This window comes from Palaemon carinicauda, chromosome 7 (genome assembly GCF_036898095.1).
Source record: "Palaemon carinicauda isolate YSFRI2023 chromosome 7, ASM3689809v2, whole genome shotgun sequence".
In the NCBI taxonomy this organism is placed as follows: Eukaryota; Metazoa; Arthropoda; class Malacostraca; order Decapoda; family Palaemonidae; genus Palaemon; species Palaemon carinicauda.
In genome coordinates, this window is record NC_090731.1 from 15372670 (window position 1) to 15382669 (window position 10000).

The 10000-nt window shown below is 45.2% G+C and overlaps 1 pseudogene; it reads right to left on the reverse strand.

The window, feature by feature from the left end:
* Window positions 1–10000, reverse strand: part of LOC137643487 (monomeric sarcosine oxidase-like) — a 47862-nt pseudogene that overhangs the window by 31294 nt on the left and 6568 nt on the right.

A 10000-nucleotide genomic window follows, 5' to 3' on the forward strand; every position in this document is an offset into this window, starting at 1 on the left:
CCCTTCCCTCCGACTCCACCTTTCCTAACTACACCACGCTAGTTTGGGCAATTTGTGGGAGATTGTTGTTTTCCGAGTGGTTGCCGTTGAGGATGACATGAATACACACACACATGCATATATATATATATATATATATATATATATATATATATATTATATATATATTTATATATATATATATATCTATATATATATATATTTATATATATATATATCTATATATATATATATATATATATATATATATATATATATATATATATATATATATATATATATATATATATATATATATAAAAATATATATATATATATATATATATATATATATATATATATATAACGGATTTTGAGCGAAGCGAAAAATCTATTTTTGGGTGAGATAGCCATGTCGTCCTGATGGAAGTTCCTATAGGGTAGCTTCCTAGGGTATATTACAACTACGGCGATATTCCCAGAGAATTTACCTTAAGGTACCAGAATTCTAACTCCTGGAGCGAGTATCCCTCGTGAAAGGGATATCGCGACATATCAGAGGACGTATTCTAGACACGTCACATGGCAATCTACGACCTGAACAGAGATTCGTCTCGTAGGAGGGAGATTGACGAGATACGAATTCGGGAAAGAAAAAGGGGAGCCGCTCCCAAGGCTTCCCTATCCCCCGATTCGTATGCGTGCCTGGCGCCAATCCTGGCGCCATCTGTATTCCTTGTAGCGTACACGAGGTGCTACAGATACTGTATGTAGGGAGGGGTCCTACAGCCCTTTCTTAGAAAGGCAAGGGCGGGTCCATCAGGACGACATGGCTATCTCACCCAAAAATAGATTTTTCGCTTCGCTCAAAATCCGTTTTTTGGGCTCAAGCCATGTCGTCCTGATGGAAGTGTACCAGAGCATTACTGTATCTGTGGATTCTCAGAACGTGCCGTACTCCCCGGAGATATTTATTCCCGGTCGACTAGACCTAGAGACCTAAGATGTTACCGTTATACATCTTTTCAACTAACTATAAACTATGTTAGAGCTTCCTGCCCCCTACAGGGAAGAGTCCTACTAGACTCTGGAAAAGTCTCGAAGAGTACATATATCTATGTACGAATACCAGGCAAGCTAATATAGTGGTCTCGCCCTATATTAAGTAAAGCATAGTTTGTAAAGGACCACTGCGTCAATATGAAATATCGACCAGTTTTCCGCACAATACTTGTATTGGACAAAGGTTTTATATCCGCATAGGAGGAAAACCAATGCAACATAGCTTGCATAAAGGAACAATTCTATTAGAATTATCCCAGATAAGGTACATAGAATGAATGCTCAATTATACCAGTAAATTGACACAGGTGAAGGAGACGCAAGGTTCTCAAGAACCAGATTATTGACAGGCAATAAATAGACAGGTTAACCACAATTATATATATATATATATATATATATATATATAAGAAGAGGATAACCCAAAACTTTAAGCATAAGTATGATAGTAAACAGGGCTTGTTTGTCTGAAAGACAAACATTAGATGCCACTTTTAAGATACCGAGGTATCAAAGTCATAAAAGCCTGTATTACAAATCAATGACATTAGCGTTAGAAACGCTCGGCACACATGTCTGCACTTATGCTAGGTTCACCTTCGGAAATGGAACAGTCTGGATGGGCAACACAGTGCCCTCACTTAGTTTGTAGTACAGTATGTAACTACACACTCACCCTGGAATTAATCGTCCCAATTAAGACCACTGTTCCTCGCAGAGTTAAACAGTAGGGTTAACACCGCGACCCACTGCTACCACAGATCTCTTTTAGTTCCTCTACTTGCTTCGCATAGTGGCGAAAGAACACTCTGGAAGACTTCCAGCCAGTGTATGAACGGAGATGTTCAAAATCCATGCAATTAAAGAAATTTAAGAATGAGGCAACTTTCCTCGGATCGTGACCTGCGGGTGTATTGTCAGGATCCGCTCTGCGAATAAAATATGTGATTTTCGCTCTGAGTTGATTCAGAGATAAATTTGAGCCTGATGTTTCTCCCCTGAATAGTAGACCACCCTTGAAGTCTGAAGTTCTATGAAGATAGACCTTTAGGCATTCTACTGGACATAGAGATGCATCTTCTTTCAGAGGGCAGATTCTCCAGGGACCCCACCTGTTGGTGGGTAACTCATTCTTGGCGAGAAACGTAGGATCCGGAAACAGGTTCAGTTCTTCCCCATCCAGGAACTGAACACGACCTGCCTCTCTCGAGAGGCTACAATCTCACTAACCCTGGCCCCGGACGCGAGTGCAAATTAGGAAAATAACTTTTTGTGTCAAATCCTTTAACGCACATTCTTCATTGCTCAACAGAGAAGCGAAATGAAGAACTTGTCTAAAGACCATGAAATGGGCTTTGGAGGTGCTGAAGGTCTGAGCCTAGCACATGCTTTCGGGACTTTATTAAAGATCTCGTTACCTAGGTCGACCTGGAAGGCATATAGAATGGGTCTTGTCAAAGCAGACTTACACGCTGAAATCGTGTTCGCTGCCAACCCTTGACCATGGAGGTGGGGAAAAAAGATAAGCAGAAGTCTGTCAAGATCTCCTGCGGAATCTTCGCCTTGACAAAAGGCCACCCATTTTCTCCAAGATGACTCATATTGCCTTCTAGTAGATTTGCATTTATATTCCTCAATGAAGTCTATACTGGCTTTCGAAATCCCGAAACGCTTTCTCACCGCTAGGGAGAGAAAATCATGAACTGCAGGGTCCGGGTTTTCTGTAATGAAGCGCAGACAGTTGACTTCTGGACTCGCTGGGTCAGAACTGGATCTGGTAGTGGTACAAACTTCAGCTACAGTTCCAATGCCAGGAGGAACCACACGCTGTTCGGCCACTTGTGGGCCACTATTGCCGCTACCCTTTGAAGGATCTCAGTTTGTTGAGGACCCTCAACAGAAGGTTGTGAGGAGGGAACAGATAAATCTTGGACCATCTGTTCCAGTCGAGGGACATCGCGTCCACTGCTTCCGCTAAGGGGTCCTCGTACGGGGCACGTACAGGGGCAACTTCTTGTTGTCTTTCGTCGCAAAGAGGTCTATCTGCAGTTCTGGGACTGATTCAGAATGAAGGAGAATGATCCTGCGTCTAAGGACCATTCCGACTCTATCGGTGTGAACCTGGATAGAGCGTCCGCTGTCACATTGCGGACTCCTTGAAGGTGAACTGCCGACAGGTACCACTTCTTCTTTTCCGCCAATCGGAAGACGGCCAACATCACCTGGTTGAGAGGTGGTGACCTCGATCCTTGTCGATTCAAGTATCTTACAACTACCTCGCTGTCTATTACCACTTTATGTGGAACGAATGACGCGGGGAGACTTTCTTTAAGGTAAGGAGCACTGCCCTAGCTTCTAGAAAGTTTTATGAGAAAGGTCTTGAATAGCCTGGACCAAGTCCCCTGGACTTTTTTCCGATGAGAGTGACCTCCCCATCCCTCCTTTGAGGCGTCTGAGTGAATCGTCACCGACGGGGGAGGTGGCTGAAGAAGAACCTGACTTCTTTAGATGTCTGGCTTGGGACCAAGGCCTGAGAAGAGTACTTAGCCGAAGCGGCTGGTCTTCTCAGATCTCTTCACGCGTTTGATGCATAACTTCTCCAAACTCCGATTGCATCCTTTAGCTGTGCTCTTAGCACTGGGTCTGTCACCGAAGCAAACTGGAGAGAGCGCAGTACTCTCTCCTGCTCGTGTCTTGATATCCTTTCGGAATCTTGAAGTCTCTTGACAGAACCCGCTATCTCCTTCCTTTTCTTCGCTGGGGTGGAGAAACGGTGTGACAAAAGGTCCCAGTGGATCTGAGCCACTGGAACTTTTGAGATGGAGAAAGTCGAGACTTTTTCTGTTGATCTTGAAGCCTAGGTACTCTAGGAACTGGATCACTGACTGGAAGCTTGCAAGCATTCTGTCTCGGATGCTGCCCACACCAACCAGTCGTCCAGGTAGGCTACTACCTGAATTCCCTTTAGGCGAAATTGTTTGAGAGCTACGCTCGCAAGCTTCGTAAAAATCCTTGGGGCTATGTTTAGCCCGAATGGCATGGCTCCGAAGGCGTATAGTCTTCACTGTAGCCTGAACCCTAGGTAGGGGGAGAGTCGATGGCTAATTGGAATGTGCCAGTAGGCATCTGACAAGTCTATAGAGACGGAATATGCCCTCTTGGGCAGTAAGGTCCTTATGTGTTGCAGTGTTAGCATTTTGAATTTGCAATTCACTATGAACTTGTTAAGTGGTGACAAGTCCAGAATGACTCTGAGCTTTTCCGAGTCTTTCTTGGGAACACAAAACAGCCTCCCTTAGAAATTGATGGGCTTCACCCTTTTTCTCCAACCGTTCTTGAACGTACTCCTCCATAACGGGGGTGGAGTGTTGGAAAAACCGAAGGTACGGGGGTGGAGTGCTGTACCAGCTCCCGCCCAATCCATTCTTGAGTAGGCTGTGGGCCCAGGGATCGAAGGTCCACCGATCCCGAAATTTCAGAAGTCTCCCTCCTACCGGTATCACCTCACTTGGACTGCCGTCCTGAGGTCTTGCCTTCCTGACCACGACCACCCCTGAATCCCCTTCCCCTTGAGGGGCGTCTAGACGAGCCTCTGGCTGCTCCTCTAGGCTTTCCTCGGAAGGAAGTAGACTGCCCTTCGAACGCTGGGGTGAATGCCGTGGACTGTGTCGACACGGCCTGGGGTACCCACTGAAAGGTGGTCGGGGTTTGTGCCACGATCTGGGGCACTGGGGGCAATGGCAATTGCAGTTGCTGTTGCTGTCTAAGAGGCTTGGCTGGCCGAGACGGTAGCCTAGTCCTCATAGTCTTCCTCTTTGGTTGAGGACCCTCATCCGGGGAAGACTTTCTTTTGATAGCCAGGTCCCACTTCTGGAGAAGGTTTCTATTCTCCAAGGTGGCTTTATCAAAAACTTCTTTGACCAAGTCGGTAGGGAAAAAGGTCTTTTCCCCAAATGTTGGAGGAGATTTGTTTCTTTAGCTCGTGCCTCACTGTAGCCGAGGTAAACACGAACTCCCTACAAGCTCTCCTTGCCTTGACGAAGCCATAAAGGTCCCTCGTCACTGTGGCCAGATGAGGCTTGGCCACTACCATGAACATTTCATGGACCTTGGGGTCACTTGCCATCGTCTCGAGAGTAGTCTGAAGAGACATTGAGGCAGTCAGTCTTTCTTTTGTATCGAACTCACTTCGCAAAAGAAAGTCAGACAGCTTAGGGAGGTCCTTGCCGAACTGACGTCCGGCAATATCAGCCTCCAACTTTCCCACTTAGAACGTAAGATGGACGTCCTTCCAATCTTTGTGGTCCATAGGCAGGGCCAGCGACAAGGGTTTACACTCCTCTAGGGAGGGGCAAGACTTGCCGGCCTCGATTGCTTTTAGTACAGCCAGAAACCCTTTCTGTAAAAGGGGGAAGGCTCTAGTAGGCGAGGACACAAAGGAAGGGAGCTTCCTATTCAATGCAGCTACCTTTGAGTTAGAGAAGCCCCTCTCTTTCATCGAAGATGAAAGTAGAGCTTGAGCCTTAGCATGGTCATCACTATGACCTCCTTCGGCTCTGCCTCCTCCTTTGAAGCTGGTTCCTTCCTCAGCCGGACATAACAGTCCGGATATGGTGCCTTGCTGGGCCAGAATTCCACCCTCCAGGGGAACTGAGCCCAGCATATCCGAGATGACGATCTTTCCAGTCGTCATCGACATGTGCTCAGCATACCTCCATGGGTTAGCATCCGAGCACAAAGGAAGGTCTTTCACATTGAGCTTTTCTGGGGCCATGTGATTCTGCAAGGCACTGCATTCGCAGTTCCATTGCAGCCGCCTTCTCCTGATTCTCCTTCTGCATTTGTTGGATCATTCCAACAATAGAAGAGAGGGCCTGTCCCAGCTCTACTGGGAGACCGGCCGATGTAGAGGGGCTTGAACTTCATCCTGGGCTTCTGCAAGGAGGTCTTCCTCCTGACACCCGTCCACATCAGATATCCTGTCATTTAGCTGGATGTCTTGCATCGCGACCGCGACTTCAGCATCCACCTGGATCTGAACTTAGGGGATCTCCTCTTGAGGCTGGGGAATCACTGCATCAGCTGATGCCTTAGGGAAAAGATACGCCCTCATATTCTCACTTGGAAGATAAGGGCCAGAAGTGTACTTTTGGAAGCCCCTTACCCAGGTACGAAGCTTCTTCCTAGCTATTTAAATGTCTCATTAATCAGGTTAGTGCACACAGTACATACCTGAGGGTCCCAATACCGGAGATCATCCTTGGAGACAGCGTATGCTGCGTGTCTCCTACAAAACTCATGTCCGCAGAGGTTCTTGCTGCTGACATTGCAGAAAGCACTTCCCCACTTCGGAGTGTCCTTCTGTAAAGAGAAGAAATTTCCATGAGTATCAAGTGAACTATGTATCACTGGATATGCATAGTATAGCATAACAATTCAGAAATTAAAGACACACACTTGTGTTTCCCTCACAACCCACTGCTGCAGCCTTCCAGATAATAAAATCAAAATGGTTTATCTCTACTAGAGTAACCAATGCAAAGTTTCCAGAGGAAACAGGTGGAGCTCACACCTAGGCAATGATTTTAAAATCCGGGATAATAGACAGGGAAGAACTCTGCTTCTTGTCTGAAGGCAACAGCAAAGGGCCGTGCAAGAAAACCCAATAGTGTTAGAAGATACAGTGCTGTACCTAAACTTTTACTATAGTTTTCTTCTTACTGTATATGCTATACAGAAGAGTACTAGTACAGTATAGGAGGATGTGTGCCGGCCTGCCTTTGCCGGCCGGCACACACCACAATTAGCTTTAAAGTATACTACTTAACAGCTATAGGGCGGCAGCCCTCTGGTTCAAATGCCTGTGCCGGCGGCAGCAGCTGCCGGCCAGCAACAGCCAGTGTTGGCCGGCAATGATTGCCGGCCAGCAACTACACAAGGTAGTACCCAGCTGCCGGCCACACTCTTGGTGACCGGCAGACAAGGACTGACATAAGTCGGCCGGCAAAGGTACAAGACCGATGCCAGCCGGCAGCAAAAGAACCAGAAGACTACACCTGCCCGGCTGCCGGCCTCATAGGCCGGCAGCCGGCCTCATAGGCCGGCAGCCGGGACAGGTACAGCACTAGAAGAAAATAGAATGGATGCCGGGATAAGAGTGTACACAACCCCCCGAGCCCAGCAACCGAAAGAGTGCATATAAGGAAGGGGAGAAACTTAATTCAGGCTTCCTTGACCAATGCCGTCCGGCTCTGCCGGCAGGCATGGATGAGGGACCAAGAGAGGTCCGGGCAGCACTCGAAAACATAAGACCCTTGCCGTCCAGCATCTCTGCCGGCCGGCAATGGGCTTAGTCAATTCCACATCCCAACCTATACTAGGTCCAGAAGTAGAATGACGTACAGTACAGTAATACCCCTGCCGGCCAGCTCTGCCGGCCGGCAAGGTACAGTACAGTAATGGCTAGGCCATTACGGAGATAGAGGGGGAAGGGACAAGAGGGTCCTGCCAACCTTGCTTTAGTGACAGATCACCCGCAGCCAAGAACTTTGTCTTAGCCTAAGGGAGATCTAAGGGAAAGGGCCAGCGCAGTAGTATAATACCTGCCAGCTTCCAGAGCACCAAAGCAAGGAAGGCGTTGCTACTCCCAAGGGAAGATTTATCCTCCCCGAGAACAGCAACAGGACTTAGTCTGGTCGATCACACAAGAAGGAATCATAACTACAGAAACCTTCGATAGTGACCTAAGGGAGCTAAGCTCCCTTTGTAAGTGTTAGGTCAGCGAGGGAGACTCTGCCCCAAGCCAAACAACACGGACTCAGACTAAAAACTCTGTTGTTCTGTCCCTCTTTGAACCAGACTCTGCTGGAACAGGAAGGTACAGTAACACCCTAGTATAGTTTTATCGAAAATAAATTCGGAAAAAACCACTTAGGGATAAGCCCAAGGCTTAAACAGAGGGAAAGGGATTGCATACCTTCTCCGAAGAAAAGAAAGCAACCGGGGAGTATAATAAAGTATACTAAGGCTCCATAAGCAATTAGCCTAGGCACCAAGAGAATCGATTACCTAATTCACCGAAACTCTCACGTATACAATCTTGGAAATATTCCACACAGTCTAAAATGTATAAAATATAGCCTAAAGCTTCAATAAAATTTTAATTACACTCGGAAAAACCAAAATCATGCATTAAGTACTAGGACCAAACGACTAGGCTACATGGCCTAGCGTAGGCCAGATTGGCGAATACTTCGCCAAATAATACTAAGCACGAAAGGAAATCCTATGTAAAGCTAAATAGCTAAAATTTATTAAGCAAAACAACCAGGAATGTCACTCTGACTAACTAATTTATACCTAGCGAGTGACAGTGTCCAGGACACCTCTGGTAGGCTACGGCTCTTGTATCAAAGATTAATCCTATTAATCACTCAAAATTTTACCAAGAGCCTACATTTATACATAACAGACACTATACTCAACTTATCCGAGGCCAACGAAGACGAAAAAGCCATGAAAAGCTGAATAAATCCAAGATTTGCGAGAAAAATAGGAAAAAACACCAAGTTGTTAAGCTACGCAAAAAGGAATACAGATGGCGCCAGGATTGGCGCCAGGCACGCATACGAATCGGGGGATAGGGAAGCCTTGGGAGCGGCTCCCCTTTTTCTTTCCCGAATTCGTATCTCGTCAATCTCCCTCCTACGAGACGAATCTCTGTTCAGGTCGTAGATTGCCATGTGACGTGTCTAGAATACGTCCTCTGATATGTCGCGATATCCCTTTCACGAGGGATACTCGCTCCAGGAGTTAGAATTCTGGTACCTTAAGGTAAATTCTCTGGGAATATCGCCGTAGTTGTAATATACCCTAGGAAGCTACCCTATAGGAACTTCCATCAGGACGACATGGCTTGAGCCCAAAAATATATATATATATATATATCTATCTATCTATCTATCTATCTATCTATCTATCTATATATATATATGTATATACATACATACATATATATATATATATATATATATATATATATATATATATATATTATATACACACACACACATATATATATATATATTATACACACACACACACACACACACATATATATATATATATATATATATATATACACACACACACACACATATATATATATATATATATATATATATATATATATATATATATATATATATATATATTACTGTATATATAACCACACTTGCTCTTTATTGTATAGAGGGGATGCCTAAATTGGATATATGGTTACGTTAAAAGCTACCTTATCTTGAGAGAATTAGGTTGGTTGAACGTAACAAAATATTTTCTAAATAATCAAGTCAATTACTTTATGATTACATTGAAACTCTTGAAATTTTTTGATAGAGTCATTTAGTTTGGTTTTGGGGATTTACAGATCAAACAAGCTGGGGATTACACCAAATTTCCTCGCACAGAGGACTTTAACATAAATCCCCTGATTGGTAACATCTCTGCCTGGTGTTTGCCAGTTGGGGGTTCGAGTCCTGCTCAGTGTCGATAGTGCCATTAATGTCTGCAACCTTACCATCCTTGTGAGTTAAGGTTGGTGGGTTTCGGGGAGCCTATAGATCTATCTGTTGAGTCATCAGCAGCCATTGCCTGGCCCTCCCTTGTCCTTGGTTGGGGGCAAGAAGGGGTTTGGGTGCTAATCATATGATATATGGCCAGTCTCTAGGGTATTGTCCTGCTTGCTAGGGTAATGTCACTGTCCCTTGCCTCTGCCATTCATGAGCGACCTTTAAACCTTTAAACCTTTAAAAGGACAACGCGAATCGCTGACCCTGCAATTGGCTGGCCGTAACTTTCGCCCCTTCTTGGAAGGTGTTTTAATAATAATACAACTTAACTGTTGCTTGAAGTTTATGTCACGGATGTACTAGCTCTTCTATTATTTCAAACTAGTAGT